Here is a 24856-nt window from a genome sequence, read left to right on the forward strand (position 1 = left end):
AATAAATATTTTTCAAAAAAAATCTATAGAAATGTGCTTAATTCCTTTTCTCTATTGATATACCATCTAGAGAATATACATCTCAAATTTCAAAAAAAAAAAGGTTTCATAAAAAAAAATAAAAAAAATAAATAAATAAAAAATAAAAAATAAAAAAAAAGGTTTCATGAATATTTTCAACTTGATTCAACTGGAATGACAATATGAAGGGAAACTGTTTCATTGGTAATGCTGCCTCTTGCGGGGTATTCTGAGGTGCTCAGAATTCTGCCTGCCTGTGTCTATTTTAAGGCAATGGCAGAAAAACAGTCAGGAACAAGGTGAAAAGAAGCTCACTCCCTCTCTCAGTAAATAAAGACTTCAGACTTTAGACTTCTTAAATGAAAATATAACATTAGCATCAGATTCTAATCACAAGGTAATTATTTCTGAAGAGGTTCCTAAGTAAGACACAGGCACCCATGACACCCTCGGGGTAATGAATGCACCTAGGGACTGATTCTGCCCTTGGTTGTGTGCGAGTTAGTTGTCCTTGGAGTGAATAAAAGCTGCTTTCCATGTTCTCTACCCTCCTGTATAAAAAAAAAAAAAAAAAAAAAAAAACAGTAAAATGCCACTTCAGAAGGTACAGATAAAAATGAATCAGATTAAAAAACACTCCTCAAGGGCAATTTGGATGAAAAGTTAAGCTGGGTAACATCAAACTAAGGCCCCTTTCTGCAAAATACATCAAATTCATACAAGTTTTTTTTTTTAAGTTAGTAATCTTTCTAATGAATCTTCGACTTCAACAGCTTTTTTGGAATAAGAACAGTTTTAAACTAATATAAAAGATGACATGGATTAACAGAAAGCACCCAAAATATTAATCATGTGATAAAGTACTTTTCTATTCTTCATCCAAGAAGAAAAAAAAAAAAACACTCTTTGTTCAAGGCATTTGGAGCTAATAGAATTGCCCACATTTGAGATAAAGATCCGGGAAACTTCTTGTGGGCTTAATCCCTGAGAATCTGCCCCCCATCATGTCATTATTTCCTCACTGGCATGAATTACACCAGATCACCTCTTTAAGACTTCTCCATTAACAAACCTTCAAGATAAACTATCAGATGCTATGACCGATGTTGGCAGGGGACGGGGTACAGTGTAAAGATGCCTGCCCTCATCAGGCTACATTTTAGATGATCTCTTTCCACAGTCTACAGGTCATCCAATGTTCCATAAGTCTTTGAAGCTATATTATAATCTTCTTTCTTTCTCTAGACCGTACTAATTAAAGGGCCTACAATATGATGATATTCATTCTAGAAGCCGAGGGGATCAGAGGTGAAGGAGACAAGTGACATCCCATCTCAGGGAGTTTATTTTTTCACTAGATGAAGATATTTAATAAACCAGCAAACAACTCATCTGAGACAGAGATTGGTGATATAAACATGAAGGAACTTAAGACAGAGGGGACTTCTAGGCATGGAAAGGCCTTTCTGTGAAGCAAAGACATGGAGGTAAAACCTAAAGTCCAAGCAAAAAACCAGTAGTTGAGAATCCAGGAAGATGAATTTTGCTCATTTCTTATGCAGGACTCACTTAACTCCAAGTATGGTACAGATCGTTAACTCCACACTCAGTGTCACAGACAACGTCTATGATTCCAGGCAGAAATCTTCAAATCCCAGCAGAGCAAGAACACTCACCTTTCTTTACCACTCAGACCACCCCAGGCACTATTGCTCAGCTGAGAGCATATTTAATTACCAAACATTCTACAAATATTTTCCAGACTGCATTAGATAAAGCTGTGTAAATCGCTGCCCTTCAAGAGCATATAGTTCTTCCTTTATCCTGGAAATATTTAGGATGAATTTGCATCTTCAATAATTTACCATTCATTTGAATTTACTATTATTTTCTGACCAACCAGGTGACCTGCAAAGTACGTTTCCTTAGACAACTAAGTTCATTGTTCTGTGAGCAATTCCATGCTCAAGAAGCACATGCATCAGAACTACTCTTTCACTGTAGAGGCAGTAGACTTTGCTTGCCAGTCAGATTTAGAAATGATCACTTTAGCTTGTGGCTTACAAGAAAAGACTTCATATCATACATTAATTTTTTCAAATGTTTTTTTTTAAGCCCCCATGCACCTTTATGGCAAACCCGGAGGACAGGTTAAAAACCGAATGATCATAATACGGTGGCGTTCAAAGGCATGAAAGTTTGCCATTCCTTCTCCCATGTCACATCTGGACACCTCCATTATGGTTACTTAGGTGTCTGATGGTTTGTCAGAAAACTAACCATAACTTAGGCGGAAAACTGGACTCCATTAAAAAAACATTAAAAGCGGAGAGGGAGGCAAGCTGATGTGGCATGGCTTCCAGCAATAAGAAAGCAAGAGTGCATGCTGGAGCTTAGAAATAGAAAGTGATGTCCTCATAAAAACATGGCTCCAGGCGGGTGTGCCACTAGAAATTCTTCTGTCAGTTTAGAATATTTCGCTCTAAGGGATTTCGACTTTCAAATGTATCTTTGGATGCAAAATAGGCTGCACAGGAGGAGATAGCATTGAAGAAGGGAAAGAAGCATTTGCTTCCAATTATGATCAGTTTATGTTAAACTGAAGGGTTTTTTTTTTTTCCAGATAGGATATTCGATCAGAAAGTGCGCGTGCGTTAGATGCTCTACCTCACTGATATCCAGTGATCCACTGCCCTTCATAACTAGAAAACGTTGCTAATAACGGGTAGAGCTAAACAATATTAAAAGCTTTGGTACTACTGGTTATCAGGGGAACTTTTTCAGCCTAATTGGAAAGCTCAAAGCTTCAGGCATCTGAGATTTTTTTTTTTTTTTTTTTTGGTTTGGGGCTTTTCTACAGCATTCCAATGCAGTATATCCAATCGATAATGTGATACTATGCACAATACCATCACGAGGCTTATTAACTCCCCTGAGTTTTGTATTTGACTTGTTAAACTGTAAAAAGAGTTAGAGAAACAAACAGAAGAGAAATATCTTGGTCCCTAGCTGCTGAAATATAAAACAAATAAACAAACTCCAATGCTCAAAGAAAACTGAACAGGGAAAAGTAAAAAATATATACAGATGTATTTTTATGCAGAATGTATGAGCATCTTGGGTGTCCTCTGTTGGTATGATTTGTCCTGGGTGATAGGCAAAAGAAGCATCTATCCAGGCAGATTGGATTATGTGTAAGATTAAGTTACAGTAATGTAGATGCCTCTCTAATGCCTATATACCTGGGGCTTCTTCCCACAAGAAATTGTGCCATTTTTCTGTACAACATGGCTATACGCAGTGTGTTAAGAAAGCTGCAAGTAGAAACCCGAAGTTCAAGGAAATTTGGGAGGGTCCTTTCCTTACAGCCACTGCACAAGGACTCCTCACTGTCTTCTTACCCAACCTCCATGTATAGAATGAAATGGCAAAATCTTTACATCCCAGTGGCTCCGACAGAACACGCTTGATTCAGATGTGTGTGGATTGCCTGCTCCAAAGAACTTCCCACTGAAGTCACCAAGAAGGTTTCTACAGCAATGACCAGAACAAATTCTTCATGTGGTTTTGGATTTTTTTTCTGCCTTCATCACAGGTTTGGAAGGGAATGTAGGTGATGTGAGAGGAGATGCTGATCCAGGACCCGTGAGACACCCACCTCTGGGACCAGATGGCAAAAGGCTTCCTTTGTGACTGGGAGAAGCAGACCTCAATTTTGAACCTAAAGAAACATATTTACTCACATTTTAGTATTTCTGAAATACATCATTGCAATCACAGTCAGCCAGCAGCAGGGGCACATGGTCATCAGGGCCCGTACAGAGTCAAAGAACCATGGAATGGCTCAGAAGGGAACTCTGGAGATAGAGCAGAACATCTCTCAGGAAAGAGATGCTACGTCCCCAACGTTCTTGACATCAAGAGGAGGATCCTATGCAGGCAAACAACTCAAAGACACTGAGCTGGAAAATTATTCACGAGAGTCATGCGAATGTGAAGTCTTACAGATACCAATTTATTATATATATATATTTACATATGTTCAAGAGACATATATGAGATAAACCAATGCCAAGCTGAAGAAATTTTTCAGTAAGTATAAAATTATAAAGGAAGGTTGGGGATGTAGCCCAGTGGGAGAGCACTTGCTTACCTGCACAAGGCTTTGGATTCAACCCCTAGCACTGAAAAGAAGAAGGAGGAAGGAGGAGGAAGAGGAGGAAAAGCAGAAAGAAGTAGGTGGAGGAGGAGAAGGAGGAGGAGGAGGAAGAGAAAAATCTAAAATAAATAAACAAAAATTTTAAAAAGGAATGCACAAATGAGCAACTTAAATGTAAACAAAAAAATTTCAAAAAATAGCTTTTATTATTCCTTTGTGGAAAATCCATATTTTTAAAAATATTTTTATGAGTTGTTCATGGACCTCTATTTTATTTACTTTTTTATATGAGAATCAAACCCAGTGCCCACCACATGCTAGACAAGCACTCTACCACTGAGCCACAATTCCAGCCCTGTGAAAAATTCTTTTTTAAATGGTTGTTCCCTTGTCACTGCAGAGACAGGACAGACAAGCCTCTGGTGCTATTTTCTTTCTTTCTTTATTAATATTTTCCTGCATAAATACTCACATGATGCAGTGGACATCTTCTTTCTGCTTGGTGAGGTCACAGTAGGTGGAGTCATAATACAGAAGAGAAGAAGCTAGATAACTGTCCAAAGAGATGGGACATCCAAGTAGAAAAAAAAATCAGGACAAGTCAACAATAGCTAATGTGCTCTTAGAGGCATGGCATTTACTACTAAATTATAATCCCATAATTTTATGTCACATGCACTTCGAAGAAAACAATCTATCTTTAACCCTTGGGGGCAAGGGCACAGAGATAATAAAAACTGTAACCCCAAAAGGAAATGGCTATGCATGATGGAGTCCCAGGGAAGAATGGACTGAGTTAGCCCTTGGACACCAGCCTTGACCCTAGGGTGCCCCTCCTTCTGTCAACTGGGCTGGGCCTCTTGGAACTGCTGCTGCAGTTGTACAATTTTTACGAGACCTATTATGTCAGGCTCTCTGTTATTGTATATCTTTACAAATGAATATCTCGTGTGTCCCAAAATAAGCTCATGCCATGGAGATGTCAGCACCCCAGAGCAGAGCAAGCCAATAAACTGAGACCACGTGGCTCTGAGTGCCCATTACACACCACAGCTGCTGCCAGAGGAAAGAGGGAAGGTCCCCTAGGCCTCTGCTCATCTCTGCTAACCTGGTCCCACATTTTCAGATAAAGGTAGAGAAAGTTGGTACCCACTTGGTGCTCCCAAACTCCACCAAAATGCTCTCATGAAGGACACCATCGATTTAATGACCAAATCTGGGAGGTTTTCAATATTATTCTATTCCCATGTGACCACATCCTCCTTAAAATCCTCTTCTCCTCTAGGGACTTCAGGACGCCTTCTTCTCTTAGGACTATTCTGATTTCTCAGATCTGTGGGCTCTGCCTCTTGGGTTCTTTCTTGACATTCATGGAATACTATTCCCCAGGGCCTTGGGATGCTGAGCTGTTGAGGAACCAGCAACGTGGATGTCACCTGAGAGCTTGTTAGGTATGCAAAGGTTCAGAACAAGGCCTTGAGAAGGACTCTACCAGCTTCTCCAAGCTGCAGCCAACCCCCTAGCCCTCCCCATACCCACTGTCCATGACCAGATCACTCTTCATCTGGACTATCCACTGGGCTCTTAACTCAGTGCCTTACTCTAGTAGCTCCTCTTTCATTGGTTGTTTAATGCAAATGTCAGAGGTAATGATCCCTTAAAGATGTTTATATCCTGTCTCTAGAACTTAGGAATATGTTCTCGTCCATAAAAGGGGGAAATTCACAGATAAGATTTAGAATCTTGAGATGGGGAGATGACTGCTGATTATCCAGGTAGACTCAATGGGATCAAAGGATCCTTACAAAAGGGAGGCAGGAGGATCCAAGTGAATTATAGGAGACGTGACAATGGAAGCAAGAGATTGGAGTGATTCAAGGAGGGGACCAAACCACTTCCAAACCATAGCAGGACCACAAGCCAAGGAATGTAGGTAGCCTCTGGAAGACATGAAACTAGGCAATTTGGTGACACATTCTCCTCCAGAGCCTCTAGAAGAAGCACAGTCCTGCCAACTCTTAATTTTAGATTTCTTTATCTACAAAGCAATAAGATAATAAATTCTGCTTTAAGCAGTAATTTGTTACAGCAGCAAGACGAAGCTAATACTCTGTCATACCCTTTTTAAAGCCTCCCAACCTTTTTTCCTAAGTCCTATTTCCAGACTCACTGCTTTGTCCCCTAACCCTCCTTGAAGCCAAGCTTTTCTGCCCCCCCAGCCCCAGACATGGGACACATATCGTTCCCTTAGCCACACAGGTTCTCATCCTCCTTTTTATTCTGTCAAAGTCCTCTCTCTTTCTCTCCAGGCCCATCTCAAACGTGATGATGTCTCTAGGTTCAATGAGAGTCCCCCCCCCCCCCGCCATGCCCCCGGCCCTCTACTGCTCAGTGAGCTCACTGTAAATGCTCTCCTGTGGCTCCCAGCACTTGAGAAGAGGCCCAGAGTCTCATTAGCTTCATGGTAAAAAGTTTTCATGGAAAAAATGTTTAAAGTAAAACATTAGGCAAAAAGTAAATAACTAAAAAGGGGGAAGGTCCTGGGCATTTATTTAAGATGCACACTGTGTATCTGTACACTCCCTGTGTCTCAGCCCAACATCCAGAAAATGGGAATAATCACCACATCTTCCTCCTTGGGTTCTCACCTTTGTCCTTCTCCCTCCTTGGCGAGCTGACTTATAGGTGAAGATAATCCATATCGGGTGTGCGGGACCATACCAGGAATAGGCTAATTGTTCAATAATGTTAGGGGTAAAGCACTATTCTTCATTAGTTTTCAACTAACAAGTATTGACCTTTATCATAGTACAGGTCCTTTGTGAACTGTTTCACAGAGTCATTGAAGACTCCTACTCTCTCAAGTAGATACTACTATTATTAATTTCGTCTTAAGAGATGCGGACACTGAGGCATAACATGGTTTGCCAAAGTCAGACATTAAGTAACAGAGATTGGAACCCCAGTAGCCCCATTCCAAGTCCTGCACACATAGCCATGTATGACCAGTTTAATAATTCTAAGATGCACTTTTTCTAACAATCAACTGTTGTCATAATTTAATGGGCTGCGTTCTTTTTTCTTCTAAGAAATTGCTAAGCATGGATTGATCTTGACCATCCCCCCTAAAGCCCATGTGTTAAAGGCTTGGTTGCCAGCCCATAGTACTATTGGGAAGTAGTGGGACCTTTAAGATGTGGGGCCTGGTGGGAAAAAGTTAGATCACTGGAGAGGTATCCTTGAAGGGGATATTGGGACTCTATCTGGCCCTTTCCTCTCTCTCTCTCTCTCCCTATTTTCTTACTGGCCACTATGAGGTGAGCAGCTTCTTCCACCATGTGCTCCCTACCATGATGTGCTGCCTCGTCACAGGCCCAGAGACAACGAGGTCAAGTGAGCATGGATCAAAACCTCTGAAATCATGAGCCAAAATAAACCTTTCCCCTTATTAAGTTGATTACCTAAGGCGTTTTGTCATAGTCACAGAATGCTAACAGAAACAAAATGGTGTTCCATGTTACAACTGATAGCATCTTGGATTTCTAGTGTATTGCTTAACTACAGAGTCCATGAGGAGAAGGTCTGGTTCCTACTGTCATACTCAAACACTCTTGTCTCCCTCTGCAACCCAGAAAAGTGATCCCAACAATAGGGACCAGAGTAGGAGACTTTGCACCACCTGAAACTTGTTGTTAGCCAGAGACCGGGTGGGGAGACTTCTCCTGCTGTACATCCAAGTGTCAGGGAAGGACCCTTGAGGTGCAAGACTAAGTCACATGAAGGCAGCCTATAAGATTTGTCTTCCTTTTCACCCCAAAGGTTTAGGCATGTGGGTTCCTGAAGTGTTGTCAACAGTTGAGGGGCAGGGGGAAGGCTGGCCAAAGTACACAGCAACAATGGCCCAAGGGTATATTAATAGAACAAGGCTCTGTGTATATTTCTCAGGGGGGGAATTCTGTCTTAATTAGAGACCAGTTTACATAAAAAGACCAGGGCTCATTAAGGTTTCCTTACACTGATATCTCTGATCAAATTTGTACCTAAGCCAATACAGAACTAAGCTTTGCAAGGTATCTGTAAATGGAAGCATTGTTACATTATGGTAGGGAAATTATATCCCACTTAAATCTACGGGTTCCTCCCCACTCAGGGGTCTTGTGGACCTTATCTTGAGGGCGAGGCATAGAATAGGCTAAAATTCAGGGCTTACATTTATGTCCTTCAGTGCCCCTCTCTGGGTTACTTGTGAACCAATTGCAAGAATGAGTAAATGAATGAATGAATGAATGAATGAATGAATGAATGAATGAATGAATGAATGAATGAATGAAAGAGTGAATGATTATTCTCAGAGCCCTGGACATCCAGAACAAAGGCCAGTTTAGAAGAGGTGGTTCAGAGTCAGAGTTCTGGGAATAAGCACAGGGACAGGTGGTTGACTTCAGGGTACGGGAGCTCACAAATACCTTAGCTCTTACACTGGGCCCCAAAGTTCAAAATCTCCAGGGAGTTCTGAGGCCTTAAGAACGCCTGAGAAATCCCAAATATTCCATATGTGTTTTGAATGGGCCAAAAGATGGAAAGAAACTTGCAGGCTGGTTTGGGGGCTGAGCTCTTGTGTTGGACTGAAAATGAAGATTTCTTTCAATCTTGGAAAGAAAAGCCACACACTTGAAAAGGCCCAGAGTGCAAAGCACAGGTTGTTTTGAAAGCTGACTTTGATGACTGAACGGGCAGGCGAGGACCGTCTGGGTGCAGGGGACGCAGAGGGGAGGAGGGAGTGTCCCCACAGCATGGGACTCTCCCCCCATAAACCCAAAGTAGCAATCTACTGTGACTTTCGCTTCCCAAGAGTAGGCACTCCAGTCATATGCGTCTCATAGAGGAAAATGACAAAACCGAACGTCTTGAACAATAATGGTGATTGGAGTGACAAAGATTCTCTGGGGCTTTGCTTGAGCAGCATACTAAGGGCCACAGGGGTAGGTCACAAGGACGCCTTATAAAGGGCTCTTCTTAATAAGGGCTTTTCTGGATGTTTGCCAGTGTGTGTGTGTGGGGGGGGTCCTGAGTCTCTTGGGCAGGTGGGAGTGGGAGTGAGAGGGGCAGTGGGCGGCTGGTCCAGACACCACAGGGAGCTGCACACCGTCTCTGTGCCTCTGAGCACAAAGCCCACCTATGGAAGGAGGAGGCAGACCCAGGACTGTCCAACAGAAGGCCTGGGGGTCTGAGAGCCGCCTTTAGAAGTTGCAGGCTTTATGGGAAACTCGTGAAACAGAGGAGTCCTGGGCCTCTCCCTCCCCTCCCCTCCCCATCACTAATCAAAAGAACAGAAAAATAAAGAATCCTGAGCATTTGAAGGAATGAGAGAGAGAGACAGACAGACAGACAGACAGACGTGGTCGGGGAGCGGCCGGTGAAGAGAGTTCTGCATTTGAAGACAGAATCCTACAGGTGAGACTGAGGGCGAAAGTTTCCAATTACAGGGAAGGGGGAGACTGGCAGAGAAGATATGAAATCTCGTATTTGTGTTTGCTGTGTTCCAGAAATGAAGATCTTCCTGCCCCAAGGACAGTCTTCACAGGAACCAAACTGCACTGCCAGGGAGGCTGCATCTCTCCTCTGTGTCCCAGAACAGCCCAAATGGAGCCACACCACTGTCCAGAGCTCGAATCTGATGCCCACACCCCATACTGGAGGGTTGGAGAGGTCCCGAGAGGACCTCAGGGTCCCTTCGTCCAGACCAGAGCATTCACCCCAGACCCCCCAGAGAGGGGTCTCTGCTTCTTTTCCAGGGGGGTGGGTCCCCTACATGCCAGGCAAGTGCTATTCCACAGCGTCGCAGCCTAATCCTATGGGGTCCATTTCTAATCAGAAATGACCACAGTTCTGCCTCCATTTCCTCTGTCCCTTCACTGCAGCCCTAGCACCGCCCCCCTTTTTTTGTATCTTATTTAGAGACAGGACCTTGCTAGTTCCTGAGACTGGCTTTGAACTCGTGATCCTCCTGCCTCAGCCTCCAGAATGGCTGCTGGGATTACAGATGTGCACCACTGCACCTGGCCTGCATTGCATTCTTTAAAACTTTACTTTCTCCGCCCTTCCTGCCACCCAGGGCAGGCCTTGGGCAGCTTCCAGGGTCAATGGAGCTGCCACGCTGCTCACTCTTAAAGGATTCGACTTAGCATTTCACCCCACCCCACAGTTGTTCTGTGTAAATGTTCTCGTCCATGGCGGAATTCGTGATCCCATGCTAGATTTCATGGCCCAGTTGTTTTTTCTGCTCAGCCCTCCTCCCTACTCTCTATCAATTCTAAACACAGCATCTTTTATTAAATTTATCTTTTTTAAACAGATTTATTGAACTATATTTTATAGACTATGTCACCCATTTTTAAGTATATAGTTCAGTGGCATTTAATACACTCACAATACTGGTCCACCATTATTGCTAATTCTAGTATATTTGCATTACCCCCCAAAAGAAGCCTTAGATCCAGTTGCTGTCTCTCCAGCTTCTCTCCTATATTCCCACATCTCCCCTTACCCACCGTAACCCTGGCAGCCTCATATATATATATATTGTTTGTTTGTTTCTGAGGATCATTTTCCTATTCCAGACATTTCACATAAATGGAATCATAGAACATAGTATTGATTCTTCTGTAACCTGCTTCTTTCTTTCACTTAGTTTTCAAGATTCACTCATATTTTAGCATGGATCAATACTTCATTCTTTTTTTTTCTTGCCAAATAATATTCCACTGTGTGGATATACCACATTTTGTTTATCCATTCATCAGTGGGTAGCCACTGGGATTTTTTTTTCACTTTTTAACTCTTATGAAAATTGCTACTATAAAATTCATGCACAAGTTTTATGCATATGTATATTTAAAAAATATTTTTAGTTATAGATGGACACAATACCTTTATTTTTATGTGATGCAGAGGATCAAACCCAGAGCCTCATGCATGCTAGGCAAATGCTCTACCACTGAGCTACAACCCCAGCTGTATGTATGTTGAGTCACATAGCACTTCCACATTTAATATATTGAGGAGCTGCCAGATCTTTTACAGAGACAGCTACACCATTTTACATGCCCACAAGTAGCTCTGGTGGGGGAAGGTTCCAGTTTTTCCATATCCTTGTCAATGTTTGTTATTATCGAAGATTCACCTTGAACAAGAGACACATATCCAATTTGTTAATCATTTACTCTGGTCTAACACCTGTACTTAGTGTTCTCCTAGTTACTTTGTTTAACCAACATCCTGAGAAGCAAATATTAGTTTCCTCATTTTACAAATGAGGTAACCAAGGACTTCAATTTAGTGACTAGCCAAAAATAACCAGTCGTGGGGCAGGGACTCCACGATATTAGTCTGCCTCCAAAGTCCACTCTCAAATACTACCCTAGACAGCTCCCATGATGCCTTTCCAAGCTAACCCCAGCCCCAGCGACCATTCCTCCCTGGGAACGGAGGGCCAGGCGTGATTTGCACGTGACCTTGGGTTGCCCTCTGGTTTATTTGCTGTACAGAATGTTGTTTTCCAAGCCAGACAGTAAACACTTCATTGGCTGGGACTCTTCTTCCTCTGTTTTGTTCCTGGGAAATAAAATTCGTAAGAGACCATGAGTTAATGAAAATTTTAGAGGGTTTGACATGTTTTGCTTTCTTGCTTCTGATAGTCGTGGGATAAGTTGGAGAGGTAGCATTTCCCCTTCAGTTTGGCTCCATGAACAAAGCAAGAAAGTATAGATGTGAAGATGCCCATAAACAAACTCAAAGGACCCCTAAAAAACTAGAAATCTGTGTTACAACATGTTACCTATTTTTTTAAAGCAACTCTTTATAATTACAAGAATAATATATAATTTGGCATTATTCTTAAAGCCCAAGACGTACACACGTACCACACACGCACACATACATATATATGTGCCCTTTTACACACATATTATATGTTCTCTGGTCCTCCAACACCACTGCAAAGCAGGTCTTAATTATCCCTGTTCTAAACATAAGCAAACTGATGCTCAAGGGATCATTCCTACAAGCTTGCACTGCTAGTACATACCACGTCCACCTTTGGCCACACTCCCTCTCTCAGATGCCCCATTAGTGTGCCATCTTCTCTTCTCTCAGCACCTCCCTGTGGCCACCACAGTCTTCCCACACAGTCCAGCTCCATGTAACCCAGTTCTTCATTCCCATCTCTATAGCCCTTACACCTGAGCATCCTACCCAACAACAGCAAGTTACACACACACACACACACACACACACACACACACACACACACACAAAATCTGAAATAAGCAGCAAGTACAGTTTCAACTCCTAGACTGGGAATCTAGGCTTTGACATGATGTGCTAAGACTGGATAGCACTCAAATAATCTCCTGAAATATGTTCAGCCTCAGTGGATTCCAAAGTGTTACCTAATAAACCCCGGGGGGTAGTGTATAGAAAATGGAATCCACAAGAAAGAAAGGAATCCACTTGATCATGTTCTTATTGGTTAATGTACATGCTAGGCAAGCATTTTGCCACTGAGCTACAATCAGTCATTTTGTTTTATTTTATTTTGAGACAGTCTTGCTAAGTTACCCAGACTGGCTTTGAACCTGAGATCCTCCTGCCTCAGCCACCTGAATTGCTGGGATCACAAGTGTGTGCCACCCTTTTCGAACAGTTATGTCTCTTAGATAAAGCTGAGTGAGCATCACTGAAAGAACCTCTCCGACAGAGTCTTGATAGCTTGGTTTTAATCCAGTGTGACATTATCACATCATCTCTCTGTGCTTCTATTTCATCTGCCTTTAAAACTGGTTGAGTTTCATGATCAAAACTGTCAATTGACTGGGGCTGTTGTTCAATGGCAGAGCATGTACAAGACCCTAGATTCCATCCCCAGTTCTCCAAATGAACAAAAACTATTAGATTGAATATGTAATTATGAGATCATGATTTCCTTAAATGTGGAATGAGGGTTATTTATTTGGTGTGGGGCGGTGGAACCCAGGCCCCATGCATGCTAAGCACACCTACCACTGAACTAATCCCCAGCCTGATGATTCTTTAATAATGAAAAAGAGACCCTCTGGGAGGAAAAGGCTCAAGGGCAGGGCACTTTCTCTGGAGTCTACAGGTGATCTTTAAACATACTAGAACCCCCAGGAGATCTGCAGAAACCCTGGGCGTTCATATTGGAAGGAAACCTGTGGCTTGACCACGGCAGGATCAGGAACTCCCAAATCTACCAACTGGTGGCTCCAGATTAGAAGCTGAAGGTGGTGGAGGAGAACTGCTTTCCACAGAGGTCTGCGTTCATATTCTATCTCCAGACGCTCTCCTCACCACTTACAAATAGTACAATACAAACTATTTAGACAAAGAATACAGTCTTAGCTGAAGGCCCCTCCTTGAAGGTCGCCCGCGATGTCAACCCACGATCCTCCCCTGCACCAGGAGGGCCTCAAGTGCTGGTGCTGGATGCAAATCTTTACCATCATCTTCTAGACTTTCTGAGTGAGCCTGTCTAGGGCCAGGATCTTGAAAATCAACCCACATTCCAAGAAATCATTCTTTATTTGAGATCCAATGTTTGAGATTCATATACCAGCCATGTCCCCCCTTGTGCACAACCCTAAGGAAATTCTAGAATTGGCTTCAAACACTAATTTTCTCTCAGATTTCATTTATCTCTCTAGTTAAGTGATAGTTGGTACCTGAGAACTAATCACGCATGCAAATTCAAAGGAAGTATAAAAATAAGATCTATATTGGTTTCTCCTAGTGAGGTTTCTCATTTGAAACCAGCATAAACACAGAAGATTTTTGTTTGCTTTTGCAGTACTGGGGATTGAGCCCAGGGTGTTCTACCACTGAGCCACACCCCAGTGCATTCATTCATTCATTCATTCATTCATTCATTCATTCATTCATTCACAGGGTCTTGCTAAATTGCCCAGATCTTCACTAAGTTGCCCAGGCTGGACTTGAACTTGTGATGTTCCTGCCTCCTGAGTCACTGGGATTACAGGCTTGGGCTACCACACCCAAACACACAGAAGTTAAAATGGGGCCCAATTTCAGGACTACCATTTGTTGTAGAAATGCAATCTGCTCTGCTGCCTTGGCACTGAGGAGGGAACCTCTGCAGAAAGACACACTGACAAACACTGGATGCCATACTCAGAGGAAGAGCTGGGTATTTTTCAACAACAACAACAAAAAAAAATACAAATGAAGAATGATAAATAAACAGAATCATATAGATACAGTGAGCCCTCATTTAAACGAGTGGACTCTGAACTTGAGTGTGTGTTTCACATTCCCTTGCTTTTTGCTTTAAATATGGTAAAATATGCATAAGAAAGCACTTTCAACATTTTTAAACACATAGTTCTGTGGCATTAGTACATTCACCTTGTTGGGTAACCACCTCCCCATCCATCTCTAGAACTCCTCCATCTTTCCCAGCCAAAGCTCAGAACCCATTAAACACTAACCACCACCACCCCCATTTCTTTCTATCCCCAGCCTCTGGCAATCATCATTCTACTTTCTGTCTATGAGTCTGTCAATTCCAGGTATCTCATGTAAGTGGAGTTCCATTATGTTTTTTCCTTTTCTGTCTAGTGGTTTCATCTAGCATATTGTACCATGTGTCAGAACGTCTTTCCTTTTTTCAGGCCGAATAATATTCCCCTTGATGAGTCTACAACATCTTACATAACCATCGTGGCATTTGGATTGTTTCCTCCTTTTGGCTCCTTTGAATAATGATGCTATAACATTAGTATATGAATACCTGACTGAGTCTCTACTGTCCAACACCCATGAGTAGGAATCGTAGCTTTTAAGATACGTTCTCCAGGGCTTTGGAAACCTATGACAAAAAAATACTAATTCCAAAGTCTGCAATCACCAAATGCTAAGTCTATATGTTCCTCCCTTCCCTGGCTGTCAACAACCATGGTCTTTTTTCCCCCTTTTCAGTTGTTTTTCTAATGCGTCTTTTGCTTTATATCAATTAACGAATCCATTTATTCAATAAGTGAATTCATTTGTTCATTCATTCAAATATTTACTGGGCACCATCTGATGTGAGACCATGGATACCCTTGTGTGAAAAGGTGAAAAAGTTCCTATTTCGTGGAAGCAGATGGCAAGCAATTCCCATGAAGGCACAATGGCAAACTGATTCGTACTCTAAAGGAAAAGTCCAGTGAACTATGAGTGTTTATAACAGAGAGCTCTGGTCAGGTCCCAGGGTGTTGGAAGAAATTGTTGAGCTGCAGGATAAGAAGGATTCTACTAGGGCTAGTGAAAGGAAAGAGCATTCTACATCCAAAGGTCCTGGGGCAGTGAACTGATTGGAAGAGCTAAAGAAGGTCCAGAATAGCAGAGTCCATCCAGAGTGGAAGAGGACATCCTCATGAGGGTGCAGAGAGAGATGGGCCAGACCAAGCAGAGTCTTGAGAGATCTGGGAATTTACCTCCAGAGCAGGGAGATAGCACTGCAGAGATTTGTTATGTATGGAAAGACTACTGAGGGCCTGGTCCCTTCTATCAGCAAGGGAAGTCGATGTGCTTAGAAGGAGAGTCTTTGCCTTCCTGTACTGTGGTGCACATCTTTCCTGAGTGTGAACGGGAGAAGTGACACCCCACCCCCCCCGCAGAACACAAAGATCATGGGCATAATGTCTGATGGGCTTGTTTTTTGATTAGAAGTTGGTGAGTCAGGTGCAGTCATACATACCTGTAATCCCAGAGACTCAGGAGGGTGAGGCAGGAGGATTGCAAGTTTGAGGTCAGCCTGGGCAATTTAGCAAGACCCCACTTCAAACTTTTTTTTAAAGGTGGGGGTAGACAGCTAAAGATTTTGTAGAGCATCTTTGGGTTCAGTCCCCACTACAAACAAACAAACAAAAAAACAGTGCCTTGAACTCATACTCTTTCCAAACTTCCTCTTCTTGTCCAGACAGCCTCTACCATGATGCTTATATACAGATGTAGAAGTTAAAATTCCACATCAGACAGATCCTTTGTGATCATCAAGGACATTAGATATTAAGCAAGCCAAGGGTAATCAATTCCAATACCTTGAGCTATTAGACCCCTGTGGGCCTTAGGAGATACCCCCCCCCATAAATTAATTGGTACCATTGGCTTTATGCGCCCTTCCTTTTGCCCTGAGCCACACAGTGGCCTCTGCCCGAGGTGAGGTACCCGTGTCCAGACCACAGTCCACTTCAGCCTGGGAAATCTTAAGAAATAATGGAATTTGTTTTTATTTGCAGGAAGAATTTCCTTTCACTTCTTCAAAAGGAAATGAGTCTGTGTGTGTGCATCACAGTACATAGAGGCTTAGAGCAGGGAAGGAAAACCGGAAGACTCCTGCAACTTTAAAGGGTTAAGCTTAGACCTCTTCAAGACTGTCCAGTGATCTGACACATCTGATGGACAACTGGCCAGGGGTGGGGGGTGGGGTAAGGCCTTCTTCTTGTAAAAGGCACAAGTTCAACTGAAGCTGAAGTTCAGGAGAGTCATCACAAAGAAAGCGCAGTTTCCTTGGGATGGGAGCTGTTTTGGGTACTCGCCTGGGGGAGGCGGAACCAGCACTCCCATTAGGTTTTCCTAGTCTAATTAGGAAACATACACAGCCAAGGTTCTCCCAAATTAGAGCCAGCTAATTAGGCTGTGAAGATATTTCTCTAGAACTTGCTTTAGTTGGGAAATACCTTTCTCTTTGTCACTAAGGAGGATGAGGGGAGGTGCCAAGGAGAAGCTGCTATGCAAGGTAAAAGAGAAAGAGAAAGAGAGAGAGAGAGAGAGAGAGAGAGAGAGAGAGAGAGAGAGAGAGAGAGAGAAGGAAGGAGGAAAGAAGGGGATGGAGGACAAAAGGGGGTGATTTCCAAACAATGGGGACCTCTCAAGACCAATCCAGGTCCACAGGTCCTCCAGGCATCCCATGTGGCCAAGTTATAGGGATTATGACGCAGTGCAGTATTCAGGAATGCAGGGGAAAGTATTTCCCACTACTTTCTTACCTGTCTGCCTCCCTCGTTCCATATTGAAAAAAAAAAAAGAAAAATGGGTGTGGGCATGAGCAATAGAAAGTTTAGCTTCAACACGAATAGTCTGTTACTCTTCCTTCTGGGCAAAGCCACCCCTTTTCTGCTCATTCACAGGACAAAAGTCTTACTGAGGTTTCCAAAGACAGCTGGACCTCCTCCTCTGCTGCATCTTTGTTATGGGTTGGACTCACCCACCAAAGAATGAGCGTGCTACCTCCTTCCAGGAATCAGCTCCGTCTACAGAGGTCATCTCAGACTCTCAGGAGACCTTACAGGGGATGTGATATCAGAGCAACTATGAGAGTCAAACTCGTCCTGGAAAAGAGAAAGAGAAGGAAGAAGATGCCACTCGTTTGATCATTCAAACGAGGAGCTTGATCTCCCATGGACCAATAAATCCGTTAACTTTACTTGCTGAATATTGTGGCATAGAACAAATTATTTGAAAAGTTCATTCACTGATTCAGTGTGTATATGCCTCCTATAAGAGCCTGATTTTTGTTCAGGGTGCTAAAAATAGCTACAGAAGAGGAAATTGAAACCAACTTGCCTGATTATAAGTAACACAAATGCAAGCTCTCGCCTGGTGGGAAGAGATGGTTCTGGTGTCAGAGAGAGGGAGAAAGTCTCTCTTTCCTCTTCCTCATCTTCTGCACCATTGGGATTATATAAGTCATACTCTGCATATGTATAATATGTCCAAATAAACTCTACTATATCTAAAAAAGAAAAAAAAACTTGGCAGAGAGGACCGAATAAAGCCATGGAGTTGACAGTGTTTGAAAAATTATAGAAATATAACTTCTCATTGTCTCGGTCTGAATAAAAAAAGCTTAAGAAAAAAAGAAAGTTGTGATAGAAAAATAACAGGACTAGGTGAAATAATGTCAGAGTCATTTATAGCTAAATATATCCTAGATTAAAATGAAGACTGAGATCTGTGTCAAGATGCTTTGAAATTAAACATGTTGTCTATAAGCAAAGATTGACACTGTCATCCTAATTTACTCTCTCTAGTTTTCCAGGCAATGACAATGAGAACTTGTGACCTCCAAGAGCCCAACAAAGGAAAGGAGAAGTCGTTTTATATCTTTCTATCCTGCAACCCCAATCCTGTTCCCCACACACCTGCAGAGAAGAGGGCTGTGGGAGCTTGTGTTTATTCTTGGTTTGGTCATTATAATTTTAAATTTTTTCCATAAGTTTGTATCATAGGCTTAATTCTTCCTAGGTTGAGCACAAGGCAAAACCTTCTTAGTCCTTTAGGGTTCTTCCTTGGTCTTTAAAGCACTTCATAGAGAGCCAAGATGCAATTCCAGGAGGTTGAGTTGATCGTCCAGTGTGCGGAGATGTGCCTCCAAATGCGATTAGGATAGGCCCCTCTACCATGGGCACCACCTGCCTGACCAAGTGCCACAAGAAATGAAAGACTGTAATCCCAGCAGCTTGGGAGGCTGAGGCGGGAGAATTGAAAGTTCAAAACCAGCCTCAGAAATTTAGTGAGAACCTAAGCAACTCAACAAGACCCTGTCTCTAAATAAAATACTAAAAAAAAAAAAAAAAAAAAAAGAAGGCTGGGGATGTGGCCCAGTGTTTAAGTACTCCTGAGTTCAATCCCCTGTACCAAAAAAAGGAATAAAAGAGGAGCCACAGATGGATCCACAGACATGATTCCATTTTTTTAAAGTTGAATAGATTTAAGAACCAGAGAGTGATATTCTTACAGGAAATAAGGGAAACATGTTCTTACTCTCAATTTAAAGATTCTTCTTCGTCTTTCTATACTAATGTTTTTTGGGGTACACTTGCACATCTCCAGGAAATAAAAGGTCACCAATAAAATAATAACAAGTTACAAGGAGTCCAAAGGAAGCTGGTGTTTCAGGCTGAATAGATAGGTCTAGGCATCTCCTAAAGGCCACAGAAAAGCAAGAAAACTAAGGCAGTGGCTATATCCAAATCAACCTAAGCCACAAGAGAAATCAAAAAGTAAAAACACAGGCTTTTGTTTCATGGTTCTAAATAGCCAGTTTCACTCATTATTTTATTAATCTGAAAGCTGTTTCAAACGTTGTATTTCAAGTTCAAGGTCATACCTGCATAAGGACCAGCAGGGCACATCTATTGTCCAACACCAGCCTGTTTTGCCTACGTAATTCCTACTATTCAGACGTCATTCAGCAGTTTTAGAATTTGTCTGGCTCAGAATACCCACATTTTCCCTTTCACCCAGGGAAGGGCTCTGCGATGAGTGGGGTATTCTGCAGAGCAGGATACAGGATCATGAAGGGGTCTCTCTGGGCTCATGTTCAAGATTTGCAGAGCACTGGGTTTTCTGCCCCTTGTCTTTATAAGAAGCCACACTCAGGTGCAGCTCATTTGCTACGTGCTATGTGAAAGGATAAAGTTTCTAAGCTGCAAAGCCTGAATTAAAATGTAAAAGACTAGGTATTGTTAAGTTCCTCTGCTACACCCAGAACCTGAAATTCCTGAGATAGTTAAGACAATGCCCTACTGGCCATTTAGCCTAGGGCCCTGTGCAGTTTGTCTCAGGGCCCGAACCAATCAGTTTGAATGTGTACCCCGCTTAGGAGTGACCAATCACCCCTGCCCGACCTGTTCCCGCCAATGAATGTGCTAATCATGTCTCAGAGTTGTTGTTCAATTTTCCGGGGCCTCATGATGATTTGTTCTGATGTATGCTAAAGCCCCCCCACCCCCACCCCTACCCCCACCCCCCACCCCCGCCCTCCCCCAAAAGTGTACTTAAGCTCTGCTTGACCTCTGCTCTGGGCTCTGGGCCGCTCTCCCTTCCTGAGTGAGCCTTGGGCCTCAGCACGCTGAATTAGGATCCTCTTCAATAAACTCCCTCCTGCTCATTGCATGAAGCCTTGTAGTCTCTTCTTCCGACGTTTCACCGGACCCTTACATATGGACATGACACAAAGAAAGAAGGCAATCAGAGAACTGGATGCTTTGTTTTATCACCATACGGTACTTTTTTCCCTATTTATTTTTGGAGTTCAATGTTTGTATAGCTACTTCATCTTTAATTGTACCAGTGAATGAACCCAGGGGTGTTTACCCACTGAGCCACATTCTCAACTTTTATTTTTTTTATTTTGAGACAGGGTCTCACTAAGGGCCTTGCTAAGTCACTGAGGCTGCCTTTGAACTTGAGATTCTCCTGCCTCAGCCTACTAAAGGGCTGGGATTACAGGCGTGCACCACTGCACCTGGTAGTCCTGCTGTTCTGTCTACTGTCTCTATGGATTTGACTTTTCTAAGTGCTCTCATATACGTCCCAATTATATTTTGATACCACTAGATAATCTAAACCCTAGGTAAATAAAGAAAACCAAAATAACATATCTATGAATTCTGACCATTTTCCAAGTTCTGAGTTAAATGCTTTCTCTTTACTTCACAAGTTTTAAAAGACAAATTTTAAAATTGGCACAGAACAAAGATTTTTGCCCCCTACACCAATTTTTCTTTAAATAGACTTCACTGTAGGATGGAAACCTGGGGAAATTTTTGTCCCCTGCCCTTGTGGAAATAAGGAGTAACTGAATTTAATGATGCTTTCACCTATCAAGATATTCAGAAGCCATAAATAAATAAATAACTAGCTAATGAGTTATCATCGTTAGATTATAAGCCTTTTTACAGAGTCTTTTTTTTTTTAAATTTAGAGACGTCAACAATTAGAAAAGAAATAGACATACAGACTTTGTTTTCTCAGCAGGAATTGCTGTATGTTTGGAAGAATAGATTTTTTCCTTTTTTTAAAAAAAATTAAGGAATCTATTATCTCCAAAGCAACCTTAGAGGGACAGATTGAGGATTTCATTTTAGAATTTTATATCCGACTGTCACAACCAGATGGTCTTTACGCAATGGAAGTTCCCTGCCATCAGACATAATTGTTCTTATCACTACTATTATTAATGCTATTATTAAAAATAATATTGAAACCACTTAAACGTCCCTGTTGAATAGCCCTACAGATTTACTTCCCACCTCCCAATGCCCAAATGAACTAATTAGGTTTATATTCATTAAGGCCCTAGAAAACATTTCCTCTCCTGATAACTTTGAGGAAAGTACACAGATTCTTGCTTCCAGTCGCAATTTGCTTATAGTGGTTCTTATTACACTTTGAAGAGTAATCTGTTTGCTTTTTATTTAATTATTATCTTTTGACCAGCTCTGCTTTGTTCTTGTTGGGGCTTTTTTTTTTTTTCTTTCCTTTAAACTAGAGCGTATTCAAGACTTCTCTTTTAAATACATTCTGTTTTTAAACACAGCATGATTCCATTGGGTAAGTTTTATAGGAATTTTTCAGGGGTGGAGCAGGGAAAGGTTTTTTAAAAATTGAAATATGACATCCATATCATTAGGGTTTTAAAGTTAGTCATATGCTCAAGGCAGATTTTTTTATGGTTAGCAAAGCTGAGAGGTTCTGACACCCAAAGGATGCACGAAGAGATAACTTACATAAATGTATATGGTGCCCCGGAGGTGCTGCAATTGTATTATGGGGTTTCTCATGAACAGCCATGGCTTAGACAGGGGAACAGTGAAGCAAAGCTAAGTGGTTCTGAGCAGGATGGGCTGCGCGTGAGACTGCAAATCGAAGTAACTTTGAGCGCTGACCAGTGTACTATGAGGCACGGGGATATGAAATAGCAAGAACCATCTAATGAAATGTTTATCTTATTAAAAATATTTCTTGAAAATAGCCACTGCATAGCTTTAAAATGGATCGCCTAACAGATTGCAGAGAACAAGCTGAAAATTATACGGTCTAAAGCTTAGGAAAAAAGAATAAATATAAACTGGAGAATGTAGCAAATGGGTTGAAAGGATGTGACTCATCAATGGGACTCTATCTTACAGATGCAGATCAGCCCCAAAGTTCATTTCTTCCTATTTTCAAAACTCTGTGTGTGTGTGCGTGTGTGTGCGTGTGCATGCATGTGTGTGTGTGTGTGTGTGTGTGTGTGTGTGTGTTTAAAAGGCTCGATAGTGCTGATTTGGTAATTTCTGAAAGGCAAAAAGCAAATAATTATGAAGGACGAGGTTCAGAGCAGAATTCTGGTCAAGTCTCACTTCTTACACAAGCAATTATACAAAATGCTTAATTAATTGTTTTTCTATGTGTGAGGCAGTCTTGTCAAAATCAAGGATCCTCAAAAGAACACAAAGAAAGTGTACTCTCTAGTAAGCAACATCACAGACATGATTTCTTTTCTTTTCTTTCTTTTTTTTTTTTTTTTTGTAGCTTGGATTTACCTTGGAGAAATATCTCATTTGCCCCATTATTTTTCAAGTGAAAAATTGAGGAGTCTATGCAATTTCTAGATGAAATAATAAAGTGAGATTTTTGTTATTATCTTTACAAAAGATTAGCCAAAGAGACTTTGATGAATTAGGGTCTCCTGTTGCCTAAATATCCTTTTGTGTTTTTAACTTATACAGTGACACCACTGGGACCATGGTATTTACTCAACAACTACTATAAACCATAATGATAAATAATTACTATCATTTATTAAGAAGTTACTATGTGGCCAAGTGTGGTGGCACACCAGGGGCTCTGGAGGCTGAGGCAGGAAGGTCACAGGTACAAAGTCAGCCTCAGCAATTCAGTGAGGCCCTGTCTCTAAATAAAATATAAAAAGGGCTGGGGATATGACTCACTGGTTAAGCATCCCTGGGTTCAATCGCAGGTACCAAAAAAAATGTTACTATGTGCTAGTTACAATTCTGGATACTTTCTGCATATTCTTCCATGTAACCTCAAATAACCTCAAATGTTCACAACTTTCTTCACATAATCTGCTTTCTGATGAATAAACACATTTCTCTGTTGAATAAGACTATAGAAATTGGCAGCCAGAGTATCTGACCACAGTGAGGTTTTATTTCTTCAGATATTTTTTGTGCTGCCTTATAGTGTGAGATTGTAACTAGTGTTCACATTGGGCCAAACTAGAGAAGAAACCCTGATAAAAGACCAAATTGATTTCAGGGCCTCCATATGAGGGCTTAGTATGTGTTTCTATGTCAAAATTATAGACAAGCAGAAAATTTTGCCCACCAGCAGATCTATTAGGTGATTTCCCTTCTTAGAAAGTGAGATATTGGGGCTGGGGATGTGGCTCAAGCGGTAGCACACTTGCCTGGCATGCGTGAGGCCCGGGTCGATCCTTAGCACCACATACAAACAAAGATGTTGTGTCTGCCGAAAACTGAAAAATAAATATTAAAAAAAAAATTCTCTCTTCCTCTCTCTCTCTAAAAAAAAAAAAAAAAAAAAAAAAAGAGTGAGATATTACCAACTCTTAACATTGACAATGATACAGAAAACTAAGATGTTTTCCAGAGGCTAGTTATAAACAGGTAGTGGCTGGAGGAATCACAAACCCATTTTGTTTGAGCTCATTAATACTTGCATTCAACTCCAGGAAAATAAGCAAATGCCCCAGCACATTAGGAGACTTTTCAGGATGGCTGATAAAAACCAGGTGATTTCCTCCAAAAAAAAAAAAAGAAAAGAAACTGACTCAAGGATAAAATAAAACACCATAATTTGCCTTGCTGTGTTCCAGAACCTTCCATGGTGGTCACAGGTAGAGGCTGCTGGGAGTAGTGATGAAAATGTTGTCATTTGGTGATCACTGAGAAGCCGCCTGGGCACATGGAGTGATGTTCCTGCACATTCAGGTTGAATGGGCTTTCTGAGGCTTCTCTAGCCCTCCTAATGGAAAGTGCAATGGAATTTTTAAATTTGATCTGGGTGTCTGACTGCTTCAGTGGAGGGCTCTTCAATTTCACATTTCATCTCAGCAACTAATGTCCACATCTTGTCAAATCGCCACCGAGAATGTACCGCAGGGCTACCCTGGACAGATCCATGATGTTCTGTGGGAACTTGCGATTTGAGGGTTCAGTGACTACGAGCAACCAAATGAGCTGCCCCACGTCCACATTAGAAGGGGGACTGCTGCTCCCTCAAAGAACATCTTATTTTCTCTTCCACGACGGTCATAGGGATAAACTTTCTCAGCCGAGTTTCTGGTTTAATTCAAATGGTCCTATCATTGTTTTTATGCCTTTAGACCCGATGGGTCTTATTTTGATAGTGAAATGCTGGAAGATGAAAAGGGAGGTCTGTTGTTTTCTTCCTCACTATTTTCTTGCTCACAATTTTATTGCCACTGTTTTCTGTATTGCTAATGGTTGTTAGGCTGCTGGTCTCACTTCAATTATTTATGGGGGGAAAAAAAGAGAGGCTAGAGGATTTTTAATATACTTTTCCCCCAACTTCTTTCTGATTGGCCCAAAATAAATAAATAAAGCTCCATAGAAATCACAAAAGGCAGAAGTTCACTTGCACAGTGATAAAAAAGTACTTGCAAGTCATTCTGTCATTGCAAGGGCTGATGGAAGTAAAGTCCTTTAAGTTTGTGTCTCATACTTGCCAAGAGAGACCTGGCTTTTCACATGCTGTTTTGTTAATAGTCTATTTTAAAATTTTAAAATAAGTTGTCCCTACCCTTGATTTGGAGGTCCT

General features: G+C 41.7%; 1 long non-coding RNA gene across 4 annotated transcripts; it reads right to left on the reverse strand.

Annotated features, from left to right (window-relative positions):
* Positions 1 to 1348: 1348 nt before the first annotated feature.
* On the reverse strand, positions 1349 to 23583 carry LOC120886209 (uncharacterized). 4 transcript variants are annotated; one of them, XR_013429622.1, is made up of 4 exons: positions 20057 to 23583; positions 17466 to 17589; positions 4653 to 16108; positions 1349 to 3742 (listed from the first exon to the last, which is right to left on the reverse strand). It is a non-coding gene; the product is annotated as an uncharacterized LOC120886209 (long non-coding RNA). The 4 variants fall into 4 exon arrangements; XR_013429623.1 differs by having other exon boundaries at positions 4653 to 11794; positions 15957 to 17589; XR_013429621.1 differs by having other exon boundaries at positions 4653 to 4733; positions 5334 to 17589.
* Positions 23584 to 24856: the final 1273 nt, after the last annotated feature.

This window comes from Ictidomys tridecemlineatus, chromosome 13 (genome assembly GCF_052094955.1).
Source record: "Ictidomys tridecemlineatus isolate mIctTri1 chromosome 13, mIctTri1.hap1, whole genome shotgun sequence".
NCBI classification, from domain to species: Eukaryota; Metazoa; Chordata; class Mammalia; order Rodentia; family Sciuridae; genus Ictidomys; species Ictidomys tridecemlineatus.